Source organism: Danio aesculapii, chromosome 4 (genome assembly GCF_903798145.1).
Source record: "Danio aesculapii chromosome 4, fDanAes4.1, whole genome shotgun sequence".
Classification (NCBI taxonomy): domain Eukaryota; kingdom Metazoa; phylum Chordata; class Actinopteri; order Cypriniformes; family Danionidae; genus Danio; species Danio aesculapii.
The window spans coordinates 12,247,204-12,259,509 of record NC_079438.1 but is presented as its reverse complement, the minus strand read 5'-3'; the positions used below and the strand labels follow the sequence as shown (position 1 = coordinate 12,259,509).

Sequence of the window (12,306 nt, the reverse complement as noted above, 5' to 3'; positions counted from 1 at the left end):
GGTGTATTTAGACCTGTTAAATTGTCATTGATTGCTGAAGATTCAGTGGTTTCATTTACATATTTTATTCAATTTTGACAATGAAGATGATATTCAACTAGGAAAGGGTTACTTTGAAATGTTAATTATTCTTATCTCACTTAATTTTATGTTTATTTTGGCTTTTCTTGCTATGCAAATAGTGTGGTCAACACAATTAATTAGCAACCAAAGTAAAAGCTAGTTTATATCAAGAAGTTGAAGATCCCGACTAAGATCCTCCATCATGGTGACTTCAAATGAACAACAGAAATTTCATTAAGAGCTTTTGTTCATGTGACAGAAATAAAGTCAGAGGTCAGTAATAAGTGAAGCTCCTGATGTTTGTGGAGTTGTTTAATGATCTCTGCTGAGATCTTGAGAAATAAAAGTTCATTTAGAGTTTTATCCTCAGTTAATTTCATCTTTCATTTTGGCTGTAATTTGTGTTATTTGGTCTTGTTGTTCTTTCCTTCAGTGATTCTGCTTGTTAACACTTGTTCATCAATATTTATTAATCCTCCTTTAATTAGACACTTATTTATCTCATTAACTTCATCACTGTCTGAGTGTTCAACCCTCTGTAGTGAGGACACTAGTGAGGATTTTGCTCTGGGATTTGAGGGGTTAAATATGTTCGATGAAAAATACAGACTGTGGAATGTATTTTTAACAGAAATATTTTGTAGATTGAATTTACGAATGTAAAATGTTAAAAACAGTAGATTACTGGCAACCACAGCTGCCAGTATTTTTTTGTAAAATCAGGAAAAACAACAGCAAAATACTGTAAAATTTTTGTATCACCATTGTGGAGGATAGTAGCATCTGTGTGCAAGTCCAAGATGAACGCATTGAACCTGATGTTATGCTGCATCTTCTTTTGTTTAAAGGTAACTGTGTAGTTACTAATGCAGTGAAAGTCTATTTGTTAATTACAGTCACACATGAACACAATAATGCATTTAATGACTTTATTTAAAAAGTTATTGTAGTGAACTGATGTACGATGGTTCTCAATATGCTCAGAAATATTACTTAACCATTTAAAATGTTGATTTTAATGCCAGTAAATGCCAATTAAAACGTAGTTGCTTTCTGCAAATATAAATAATTAACTCAAAGGTTTGTAAATGATCATTGCATCAGTTAATGAATAAAATTTACTCTTGTTAAAAATACAACATTTTTCTGTAAAAACAATTTTAAAGAAAAAGTTCTGGCAACCATAGCTGCCAGTATTTTTCCGGAAATTTTACAGAATTGTTTTTACAGTGTAACTTACTTGCACCCTCTTCGTGCTTCGAAGCATGTTATGGCAAAATTGAGTGTCATCTTACCGAAAATAGTTGCAAAAACATACACGTACACATATGTGCCACAGTCCAGCCTCCATCAGTAAAGAGGCAACGTATGTGACGAGGTGGCCGAGTGGTTAAGGCGATGGACTGCTAATCCATTGTGCTCTGCACGCGTGGGTTCGAATCCCATCCTCGTCGTTCAAATGCTCTGGCATTTGAGAGATCCCGGTAATTCAGTGGAAGGTGTATTACTTGTACCCTCTTAGCGTTTTGAAGGATGTTGCTGCAAAATTTAATGTCATCTGTATCGAAAGTAGCTGCAAACACATACATATATGCCAAAGTCCAGCCCCCATCAGGAAAGTGGCTACATGCATGACGAGGTGGCCGAGTGGTTAAGGCGATGGACTGCTAAACCATTGTGCTCTGCATGCATGGGTTCGAATCCCATCCTCGTCGTTCATTTAAGGGAGCCCGGTGCTTCCGGGGAAGTTATCTTACTCGCACCATCTTCGTGCTTCGAAGCATGTTATGGCAAAATTGAATGTCATCTTACCGAATATTTTTGCAAAATAGTTGCAAAAACATACATATACACATATGTGCCACAGTCCAGCCTCCATCAGGAAAGCGAGAACAATTGTGACAAGGTGGCCGAGTGGTTAAGGCGATGGACTGCTAATTGATTCTGCTGATGAGGTGGCCGAGTAGTTAAGGTGATGCACTTCTAATCCATTTTGCACTGCATGTGTGGGTTTGAATCCCATCCTCGTCACTCATTTGCTCTGGTGTTTGAGAGAGCCCGGTGCTTCCGTGGAAGGTGTTTTACCTGCACCCTCCTAGCGTTTTGAAGGATGTTATGGTAAAAGTTAATCCAGCCTCCAGCAGGGATGGACGGCAAATCCACTGTGCTCCGCCTGTGTGGGTTCAAATCCCATTCTCGTCGTTCAATTGCTTTTGCATTTTAGAGAGCCTGGTGCTTCCATGGAAGGTTTCTTACACACACTCTGCTTGCATTCTGAAGAATGTTATGGTACAGGTTAATCCAACTGCTGCATGTTTAGGAGCTCAATGAAAGTTGCAACATGTTAAAGAAACAGAAGCACAGCTATCCTTTCCAACAGAACATTAAGCCTACTAAGAGGCTGACAAAAACTGCCAGAGCTGACTGTATTTCAAGTCATCTCAGCGAGGTATTGGGTAAAGTTTTCAACCAGCAATGATCACGCCTCGGATAGACCTTATAGGCTACGATATTGCCTCTGCGAAAGAATAGCTGTAACAGCTACGAACTCTTCTGTGTACCAATCTGGACATGCAACGACAAGGTGGCATCAAACTTTAAACTGCCAGCAATCAGCCCTCTGGCACTAATGAGTGCATGCTGTGTCAGCAGAACAGGTTATTGATTTGTCCAAAAATAATTACTTATACATTGTTTCATTTTTACTTAAAGAAAAGTATACACTGCTTATGTGAATCTGGAGAAGAGAATTGTGGGTAATCTGGTAAAGGGGGCGGAGTCACAATGCGGAACGGCAGAGAAAAGGGTTGAGATTGGGATGTGTTTATTGGGCTGTACAGGCATTGGGGTAAGGTAATGAAGAATGCAAGGGCACTGAAACCATATTTTGACAGAAATCCAAGGTCAGCTATGCTGTCGTTTTTAGACTCAGGCATTCTGTCTAGTTTCTCTCCAACAAAACCAGAAGAAACATGTTGCAGTTAATGTTGAACAATAAAGCCTGGTTTATACTTCTGTGTCAAGTGATCAGCGTGATCCACGGCGCAAGCCTTGCGTGTAGCCGTGCACTTATACTTCTGCGCACTGTTTCTGTTGCTCTGCAATACACTTCCGAAACGCTAGCTGGCAGTTTATGTTTCTCTGTGTTGAGTTTCTTCGCTGGTGTTTAGTTTTTTTAGTTGGGTTGCAAAACTTTACTGTAAGACATTTTTCAGATCATGGTGATTTTTTTAACTGACTGAAGTTTCTATTGCTGACGACATAATGTTGAGTCCTAACATCCGCTTTAAAAATCTGAATTTCCCATCACCAGGCCCGGATTAATAATTCAGAGGCTCCTGGGCACAATGTCCTGTAGGCAACCGCCTAGCGACACATTAGCAACTGTCTAGCAACCACCTAGCAACACCTAAGCAACCACCTAGCAATGCCTTAGCAACCTCCTAGCAACCACAGAGCAACACCTTAGCAAACGCCTAGCAACACCTTAGCAACTACCTAGCAACGCTTTAGCAACCACCTAGCAACACCTTAGCAACCACCTAGCAACACCTTAGCAACCACTTAGCAACACCTTAGCAACCACCTAGCAATACCTTAGCAACCGCATAGCAACACCTTAGCAACCACTTAGCAACACCTTAGCAACCGCCTAGCAACACCTTAGCAACCGCATAGCAACCACCTAGCAACAACTTAGCAACACTTTAGCAACACTTTAGCAACCGCCTAACAACCACCTAGCAACACCTTAGCAACCACTTAGCAACCGTCTAGCAACACCTTAGCAACTGCATAGCAACCACCTAGCAACACCTTAGCAACCACCTAGCAACACCTTAGCAACCGCATAGCAACACCTTAGCAACCACTTAGCAACCGCCTAGCAACACCTTAGCAACCACCAAGCAATCACCTTAGCAACCACCTAGCAACACCTTAGCAACCACCTAGCAACACCTTAGCAACTACCTAGCAACGCCTTAGCAACCACATAGCAACACCTTAGCAACCACATAGCAACACCTTAGCAACCGCCTAGCAACCACATAGCAACACCTTAGCAACCGCCTGGCAACACCTTAGCAACCGCCAAGCAACCTCTTAGCAACTGCATAGCAACCTCCTAGCAACACCTTAGCAACCGCCTAGCAACCACCTAGCAACACCTCAGCAACCACCTAGCAATACCTTAGCAACCACTTAGCAACACCTTAGCAACCACCTAGCAACCACCTAGCAACACCTTAGCAACCACCTAGCAACACTTTAGCAACCACTTAGCAACCGCCTAGCAACACCTTAGCAACTGCATAGCAACCACCTAGCAACACCTTAGCAACCCCATAGCAACACCTTAGCAACCACTTAGCAACACCTTAGCAACTGCCTAGCAACACCTTAGCAACCACCTAGCAACACCTTAGCAACCACCTAGCAACACCTTAGCAACCACATAGCAACACCTTAGCAACTACCTAGCAACGCCTTAGCAACCACATAGCAACACCTTAGCAACCACATAGCAACACCTTAGCAACCGCCTAGCAACACCTTAGCAACCGCCTAGCAACCTCTTAGCAACTGCATAGCAACCACCTAGCAACACCTTAGCAACCGCCTAGCAACCACCTAACAATACTTTAGCAACCGCCTAGCAACACCTTAGCAACCGCATAGCAACCACCTAGCAACACCTTAGCAACCACTTAGCAACACCTTAGCAACCGCCTAGCAATAACCGACTGAGCTACCCGGGCTCCATGGCTGTGCCTCGCAAGTAGGCAAGGTTTAGGGTTGTGGTCGGCGCAGACCTTTACGGTACGCAAAAGTTACTGTGAGGTGGGGTTTAGACTTGTGGTTGGTGTAGATGTTGCTAAAACACAACAGGTTACTGTGAGGTTGGGTTTATGGTTGTTGTAGGTGTAGACGTCAGTAAAACACAGTAGTTTGGACTCTATGTCATGTGGGAGACATTAAAAAGATCAATGACAACTGCAGAAGGTCTTTCTGTTGTTGTGGCAATAAATGGAGACTTAACCATTGAAACGATTCCTTCCATGCCTTAGAAGCGTGACTTGATCAATGCTTACCTACACAGCATGCTGGCATCAAAGGACCCGCTGCTCATATCGAATCCCTAGCCTTCCACACTTTAGGAAACGTAAACATTCAGGACGTGCCTTTAGCACAGCCTGCACTAAAAGGAGGCTGGAGATTACGGATGGCATCACAGAGTGCAACGTCAATGCCACCTTGAAAAGCATGCCGTGACCCGGATTCGAACCGGGGTTGCTGCGGCCACAACGCAGAGTACTAACCACTATACGATCACGGCGAGCTACGGGACAGCCTCTGGAGCCTTGCTCTCTGTCATATGTCTTTGAAAATGGAGGGCCCCCAGGGCAGTAAATTTGCGCGCGCTGCGGTTTTATTTTTGTTGCTTTTGCCTACCAGCACATCCCTTTTCCCCAGAAACACTGGGGTTGCAAACAATCAAGGAAAGTCGCAAACTAAATCCTGCGCGCAGCCTGGACGTAGTCGGCAGGATTCGAACCTGCGCGGGGAGACCCCAATGGATTTCTAGTCCATCGCCTTAACCACTCGGCCACGACTACGAAGCTTGACTATTCCATTGTGCTCTTGCCTGGCGCATTGGTCGTGCTGCCCGATGACATGTAGAGCAAGCAAGAGCTCACCAGCAATAGATGTCGCTTGTAGGGATGGTATGCAGTTTAACCCAAAGAATGACCAGTCTGTCAGACGAAGAAGAGCCGGAGTCAGAGATTTATATAAATAAATAAAGGTTACTGAAGATAGTTTGCAGTTACATCAGCAGAAGCCAGCTTCAACACTCGCCATGACTTCCTAGGCCGCTCTGCTTACAATCACAAATCAATAACAATTTTACTCTCACATAAGGTCATTAACTGCGTCACGCATATAGGTGTTCTAACCTGATTGGATAAAACACAGATAGACTAGGAAAATGTCCACGTGGGGTGCGTGCGTACAATTCTGAACAGTATCTCAAGCATAAACGTCAGACATCCACTAGACTGTTCAGAGCTGACTCCAGACCTATGAAACGGATCCACAATCAAATAGAACACACACACTTAAAGAATAATCTGTTTCTTATCCGAGGCTGAGTGTAGTCTCAGCCGTCTTTATCAAAACTGGTTAAAAACTGGTATAATCTACATTCAGGCAGTTATATTTACTACACAAAGTCTATCTTGAATAAAAAGTAGAATCACCTTAAAAGAATTAACCGTAAAAACAGCAAGATCCCTTAAGACATTTTAGATAGTATTAACTCTTAGAAATAACAACGGAGACAGTTGCTTCCGGTCCTCAGCCCTCAGCTCCACTCAAGGCCTCCGTGACCTCTGACTTAGTTTGGTGGCTCCTGAAAAAGTTATAAAGAGACAGGCAAACGCACTGAACGTTCTTATATTAAGCAATGTGTTAACTTATTCATTAGTTAAAATCAATTCAAAGTTAATTACTCATTCAGATGATCAAATAATTATATAAAAATAATGAGAAACAAGATGATGAGGAAAGGATAAACGTTGATTCATGCTGAGATGGATAGGAAGGTAGAAATCCGAATCCTCCACGCTCTACAAAAGTTGGCTTACACGCCCAAACAGGGACTTGAACCCAGGAACGTCAGATGAAAAGTCTGACGCTCTACCGTCTGAGTTATCCGGGATCACTGGGGGATTAGCTTAGATTTAAGCGCTTGTGACGTGTCACAGTAGCAGCGTGCACTGAAAAGTGGGCTGTACAAAACAGGTGGCAAGAGGGGGGCGTGATGCCAATGTCACCGTAAGGAATCCTGCCGTGACCCTGATTCGAAGCGGGGTTGAGCGGCTACAATGCAGAGTACTGACCACAATCCGATCACGGCGAGTTACCGGACAGCCGTCGTGGTCCCTGTGCGACATGTTCCTCCCTCTGATTTGCCCCTTTCGGTTCAGTGAGCGCACGCTGCTGTTTTTCTCCTCCTACCAGCACGACGCTTTTCCCAAGTAACGCTGGAATTGCAAACATTTGATGACTGTTGCAAGTTTAAAAAGGAAGAGGACGAGCACGTGGTCTGCAGGACTCGAACCAGCGCGAGAAGACCCCAACGGATTTCTAATGCATCATCTTAACCACTCAGCCGCAACTACAAGACTGCCTGTGCTCTCCATGTCCTCATGCCTAGTACACGTGTTGTGCATCCAGATGAAACTTTCAGCAAGCGATAGCTCACTGGCAAAAACTGTGGCTCCACAAGAAGAGCCTTACACGCCCAAGCAGGGACTTGAACCCTGGACCCTCAGATTAAAAGTCTGATGCTCTACGGACTGAGCTACCCGGGCTCCATGGCTGTACACAAAAGTTTACCGTGAGGTGGGGTTTGGACTTGTGGTTGGTGTAGATGTTGCTAAAACACAACAGGTTACTGTGAGGTTGGGTTTATGGTTGTTGTAGGTGTAGACGTCAGTAAAACACAGTAGTTTGGACTCAATGTCATATAGGAGACAAAAAGATCAATTACAACTGCAGAAGGTCTTTCTGTTGTTGTGGCAATAAATGGAGACTTAACCATTGAAACGATTCCTTCCATGCCTTAGAAGCATGACTTGATCAATGCTTACCTACACAGCATGCTGGCATCAAAGGACCCGCTGCTCATATCGAATCCCTAGTCTTCCACATTTTAGGAAACGTAAACATTCAGGACGTGCCATTAGCACAGCCTGCACTAAAAGGAGGCTGGAGATTACGGATGGCATCACAGAGTGCAACGTCAATGCCACCTTGAAAAGCATGCCGTGACCCGGATTCGAACCGGGGTTGCTGCAGCCACAACGCAGAGTACTAACCACTATACGATCACGGCGAGCTACGGGACAGCCGCTGGAGCCTCACTCTCTGTCATACGTCTTTAAAAATGGAGGGCCCCCAGTCAGTTTGCGCGCGCTGCGGTTTTATTTTTGTTGCTTTTGCCTACCAGCACATCCCTTTTCCCCAGAAACACTGGGGTTGCAAACAATCAAGGAAAGTCGCAAACTAAATCCTGCGCGCAGCCTGGACGTAGTCGGCAGGATTCGAACCTGCGCAGGGAGACCCCAATGGATTTCTAGTCCATCGCCTTAACCACTCGGCCACGACTACGAAGCTTGACCATTCCATTGTGCTCTTGCCTGGCGCATTGGTCGTGCTGCCCGATGACATGTAGAGCAAGCAAGAGCTCACCAGCAATAGATGTCGCTTATAGGGATGGTATGCAGTTTAACCCAAAGAATGACCAGTCTGTCAGACGAAGAAGAGCCGGAGTCAGAGATTTATATAAATAAATAAAGGTTACTGAAGATAGTTTGCAGTTACATCAGCAGAAGCCAGCTTCAACACTCGCCATGACTTCCTAGGCCGCTCTGCTTACAATCACAAATCAATAACAATTTTACTCTCACATAAGGTCATTAACTGCGTCACGCATATAGGTGTTCTAACCTGATTGGATAAAACACAGATAGACTAGGAAAATGTCCACGTGGGGTGCGTGCGTACAATTCTGAACAGTATCTCAAGCATAAACGTCAGACATCCACTAGACTGTTCAGAGCTGACTCCAGACCTATGAAACGGATCCACAATCAAATAGAACACACACACTTAAAGAATAATCTGTTTCTTATCCGAGGCTGAGTGTAGTCTCAGCCGTCTTTATCAAAACTGGTTAAAAACTGGTATAATCTACATTCAGGCAGTTATATCCTTACTACACAAAGTCTATCTTGAATAAAAAGTAGAATCACCTTAAAAGAATTAACCGTAAAAACAGCAAGATCCCTTAAGACATTTTAGATAGTATTAACTCTTAGAAATAACAACGGAGACAGTTGCTTCCGGTCCTCAGCCCTCAGCTCCACTCAAGGCCTCCGTGACCTCTGACTTAGTTTAGTGGCTCCTGAAAAAGATATAAAGAGACAGGCAAACGCACTGAACGTTTTTATATTAAGCAATGTGTTAACTTATTCATTAGTTAAAATCAATTCAAAGTTAATTACTCATTCAGATGATCAAATAATTATATAAAAATAATGAGAAACAAGATGATGAGGAAAGGATAAACGTTGAATCATGCTGAGATGGATAGGAAGGTAGAAATCCGAATCCTCCACGCTCTACAAAAGTTGGCTTACACGCCCAAACAGGGACTTGAACCCAGGAACGTCAGATGAAAAGTCTGACGCTCTACCGTCTGAGTTATCCGGGATCACTGGGGGATTAGCTTAGATTTAAGCGCTTGTGACGTGTCACAGTAGCAGCGTGCACTGAAAAGTGGGCTGTACAAAAGAGGTGGCAAGAGGGGGGCGTGATGCCAATGTCACCGTAAGGAATCCTGCCGTGACCCTGATTCGAAGCGGGGTTGAGCGGCTACAATGCAGAGTACTGACCACAATCCGATCACGGCGAGTTACCGGACAGCCGTCGTGGTCCCTGTGCGACATGTTCCTCCCTCTGATTTGCCCCTTTCGGTTCAGTGAGCGCACGCTGCTGTTTTTCTCCTCCTACCAGCACGACGCTTTTCCCAAGTAACGCTGGAATTGCAAACATTTGATGACTGTTGCAAGTTTAAAAAGGAAGAGGACGAGCACGTGGTCTGCAGGACTCGAACCAGCGCGAGAAGACCCCAACGGATTTCTAATGCATCATCTTAACCACTCGGCCGCAACTACAAGACTGCCTGTGCTCTCCATGTCCTCATGCCTAGTACACGTGTTGTGCATCCAGATGAAACTTTCAGCAAGCGATAGCTCACTGGCAAAAACTGTGGCTCCACAAGAAGAGCCTTACACGCCCAAGCAGGGACTTGAACCCTGGACCCTCAGATTAAAAGTCTGATGCTCTACCGACTGAGCTACCCGGGCTCCACAGCTGTGTCTCGCAAGTTGGCAAGGTTTAGGGTTACCGTGAGGTGGGGTTTGGACTTGTGGTTGGTTTAGATGTTGCTAAAACACAACAGGTTACTGTGAGGTTGGTTTTATGGTTGCTGTAGGTGTACGAAGCACGAAGAGGGTGCAAGTAAGTTACCTTCCACGTAAACACCGGGTTATCTTAAACAAATGACCAGGATGGAATTTATTTTTTTTATTATTTGTATATGTATGTTTCTGCAATTATGTTCGGTAAGATGACTTTCAATTTTGCCATGACATGCTTCGAAGCACGAAGATGGTGTGAGTAAGATAACTTCCACGAAAGCACCAGGCTCTCTTAACGACGAGGATGGGATTCGAACCCATGCATCCAGAGAACAATGGATTAGCAGTCCATCGCCTCAACCACTCGACCAACTCATCATGCATTTAGCCACTTTCCAGATGGGGGCTGGACTATGGCACGTAAGTATGTATTTGCAGCTATTTTCGGTACAGATGACATAACATTTTGCAGGAACATCCTTCAATTTTACTTGTCCCACCTACCTATGTTCCTATTGCCTAGACAGTGATCTACACCTACGTGCAAATGGCTTTTGCTTGGAAGCCAGCTATGCTCACCACTATACCACCAACGCTTGCAGACATCTCTTGCCAGAGGAGCTCTTACTCCTCCTAAGCGTCCTCTTACACTGCAGATCCTCGTTAGTATAGTGGACAGTGTCTCCGCCTGTCACGCTGAAGACCAGGGTTCGATTCCCTGACGGGGAGGCCCTTTTTTTTGTCTTTTACTTTTTAGCTGTTGCCTTTCAAAATGGTGGCAACGGACTAAGTGATATATACAGCAGCCAAAGGAAATGCAATGGCCGGAAATCGAACCCGGGTCAACTATTTGGAAGGCAGCTATGCTCACCACTATACCACCACTGCTTGCAGATGTCTCGTGCCAGAAGAGCGCAAAAAGAATGCTTTCAACCAAGGCCCTCTTTGTCTTGGTTCTGCACTGAAAAACATGTCCAGCATATGGATCCCAACCATCTCAAGATGCACTAATCTACCCACATGTCATGGGACATCTTCACAAGAGTGGCGCCTGGCCATGTAATGTTACGGCAGCCAAAAGGTATACATTGGCTGGGAATCTACTTAGAAGCCAGCTATCCTCACCACTATATTACCAACGCTTGCGGACATCCTCTCACAGAAGTGTAGAAATTAAAAGCTTTCGACAGAGGAGTTCTTTGTGTGAGCGAAAAAAAAAGTCAAAATGCCATCTCTTTCTGACTTTGAGGTTGGATAAAGCGTTCGAAGGTACAACCTCACCAAAAAAAACAGAGGTCAATAATTTCACTCTGCAGTGGTGGAGTTCTCATCTTCTGTCACCCAGTATTCACTGTAATGAGCTCCCCCGGTTTGAATGTCATTGCAAGGGTTGACTGGATGCAGCTCATGAAAGGGCAAGCTCACATTTTGTGGAGTAAAAGCTGGGCTATGTGTATGATTGAATGGGGTGCTTTGTTTGCTGCAAAACATGCTAATAATGTTCTGTGTGCACTGTTCATGTTACTGCTGATGACCAGTCGAAGGCTGATGAAGAATTAAGGAATATTAATGAAGAAAAAGCTGTCCAAGCCCAGTTTTCAACCCTCCTCTTGCCTCCTCGACGTGAATCCGCCTATTTTTAAATAGCCAACTCTTGACAGCTGCTCTCGCTTACAGCCGTACCACCCTGGAATTCTAGAGGGCAATAGTGCACTTGCAGAAAAGGAAGTGGTAGGCAGAGAGTGAGAAAGGATCACTCGATTTTTGTTTTGTTTGTTTGTTTTTTCAGAAAAAGTTTGAGTTTTTTTTAGTTTTTTCTTTTTTTGATAATTTTGTCCACTTGCCAGCAGCACTTTGCTGTCTGGGAAGTTTGTGTTCTGTTATGAGTGCAAATGTGGAAGGACTCAAACGTAAACATATGGACATGGATAGAAAACGAAGAGGGCAACTGGATAATGGACTGGAAGTAGGACAACACTTTGGACACGGACAAATGGGCGATAAAAGGATCTATACTAAAGAAGCTACAGTGATTGTTCATATGACAGAAGTGAATGATGCTAGAGCAGAAGACATCATAAAGGCTCTGACTGAGAAGATAGGAAAAGGGAAGGTTCTGGCTGTAAGACCAAGAAAGGAAAAGGAATGTGAAATAACTCTGCCAAGTTAAGAGGACGGCGAGGATTTGGAAGATGGACTCATGATAAAAGGGAAGAATTGTGAAGTAAGACACTTACAAGTAAGAGAATATATT

The 12,306-nt window shown here is 44.2% G+C and overlaps 8 non-coding genes across 8 annotated transcripts; 2 read left to right on the top strand and 6 right to left on the bottom strand.

Moving 5' to 3' along the window:
• The first annotated feature begins 1,435 nt into the window (after window positions 1–1,435).
• trnas-gcu (transfer RNA serine (anticodon GCU)) lies at window positions 1,436–1,517 on the top strand. The gene has a single exon. It is a non-coding gene; the product is annotated as a tRNA-Ser (tRNA).
• Window positions 1,518–1,696: 179 nt separating this feature from the next.
• Window positions 1,697–1,778, top strand: trnas-gcu (transfer RNA serine (anticodon GCU)). The gene has a single exon. It is a non-coding gene; the product is annotated as a tRNA-Ser (tRNA).
• A 674-nt stretch (window positions 1,779–2,452) lies between these two features.
• Window positions 2,453–2,593, bottom strand: LOC130224250 (U4 spliceosomal RNA). The gene has a single exon (XR_008837317.1). It is a non-coding gene; the product is annotated as a U4 spliceosomal RNA (small nuclear RNA).
• A 2,736-nt stretch (window positions 2,594–5,329) lies between these two features.
• trnah-gug (transfer RNA histidin (anticodon GUG)) lies at window positions 5,330–5,401 on the bottom strand. The gene has a single exon. It is a non-coding gene; the product is annotated as a tRNA-His (tRNA).
• A 198-nt stretch (window positions 5,402–5,599) lies between these two features.
• On the bottom strand, window positions 5,600–5,681 carry trnas-aga (transfer RNA serine (anticodon AGA)). Its single transcript has one exon. It is a non-coding gene; the product is annotated as a tRNA-Ser (tRNA).
• A 2,210-nt stretch (window positions 5,682–7,891) lies between these two features.
• Window positions 7,892–7,963, bottom strand: trnah-gug (transfer RNA histidin (anticodon GUG)). Its single transcript has one exon. It is a non-coding gene; the product is annotated as a tRNA-His (tRNA).
• A 193-nt stretch (window positions 7,964–8,156) lies between these two features.
• Window positions 8,157–8,238, bottom strand: trnas-aga (transfer RNA serine (anticodon AGA)). The gene has a single exon. It is a non-coding gene; the product is annotated as a tRNA-Ser (tRNA).
• A 1,687-nt stretch (window positions 8,239–9,925) lies between these two features.
• Window positions 9,926–9,998, bottom strand: trnak-uuu (transfer RNA lysine (anticodon UUU)). Its single transcript has one exon. It is a non-coding gene; the product is annotated as a tRNA-Lys (tRNA).
• Between the last annotated feature and the right edge of the window lie 2,308 nt (window positions 9,999–12,306).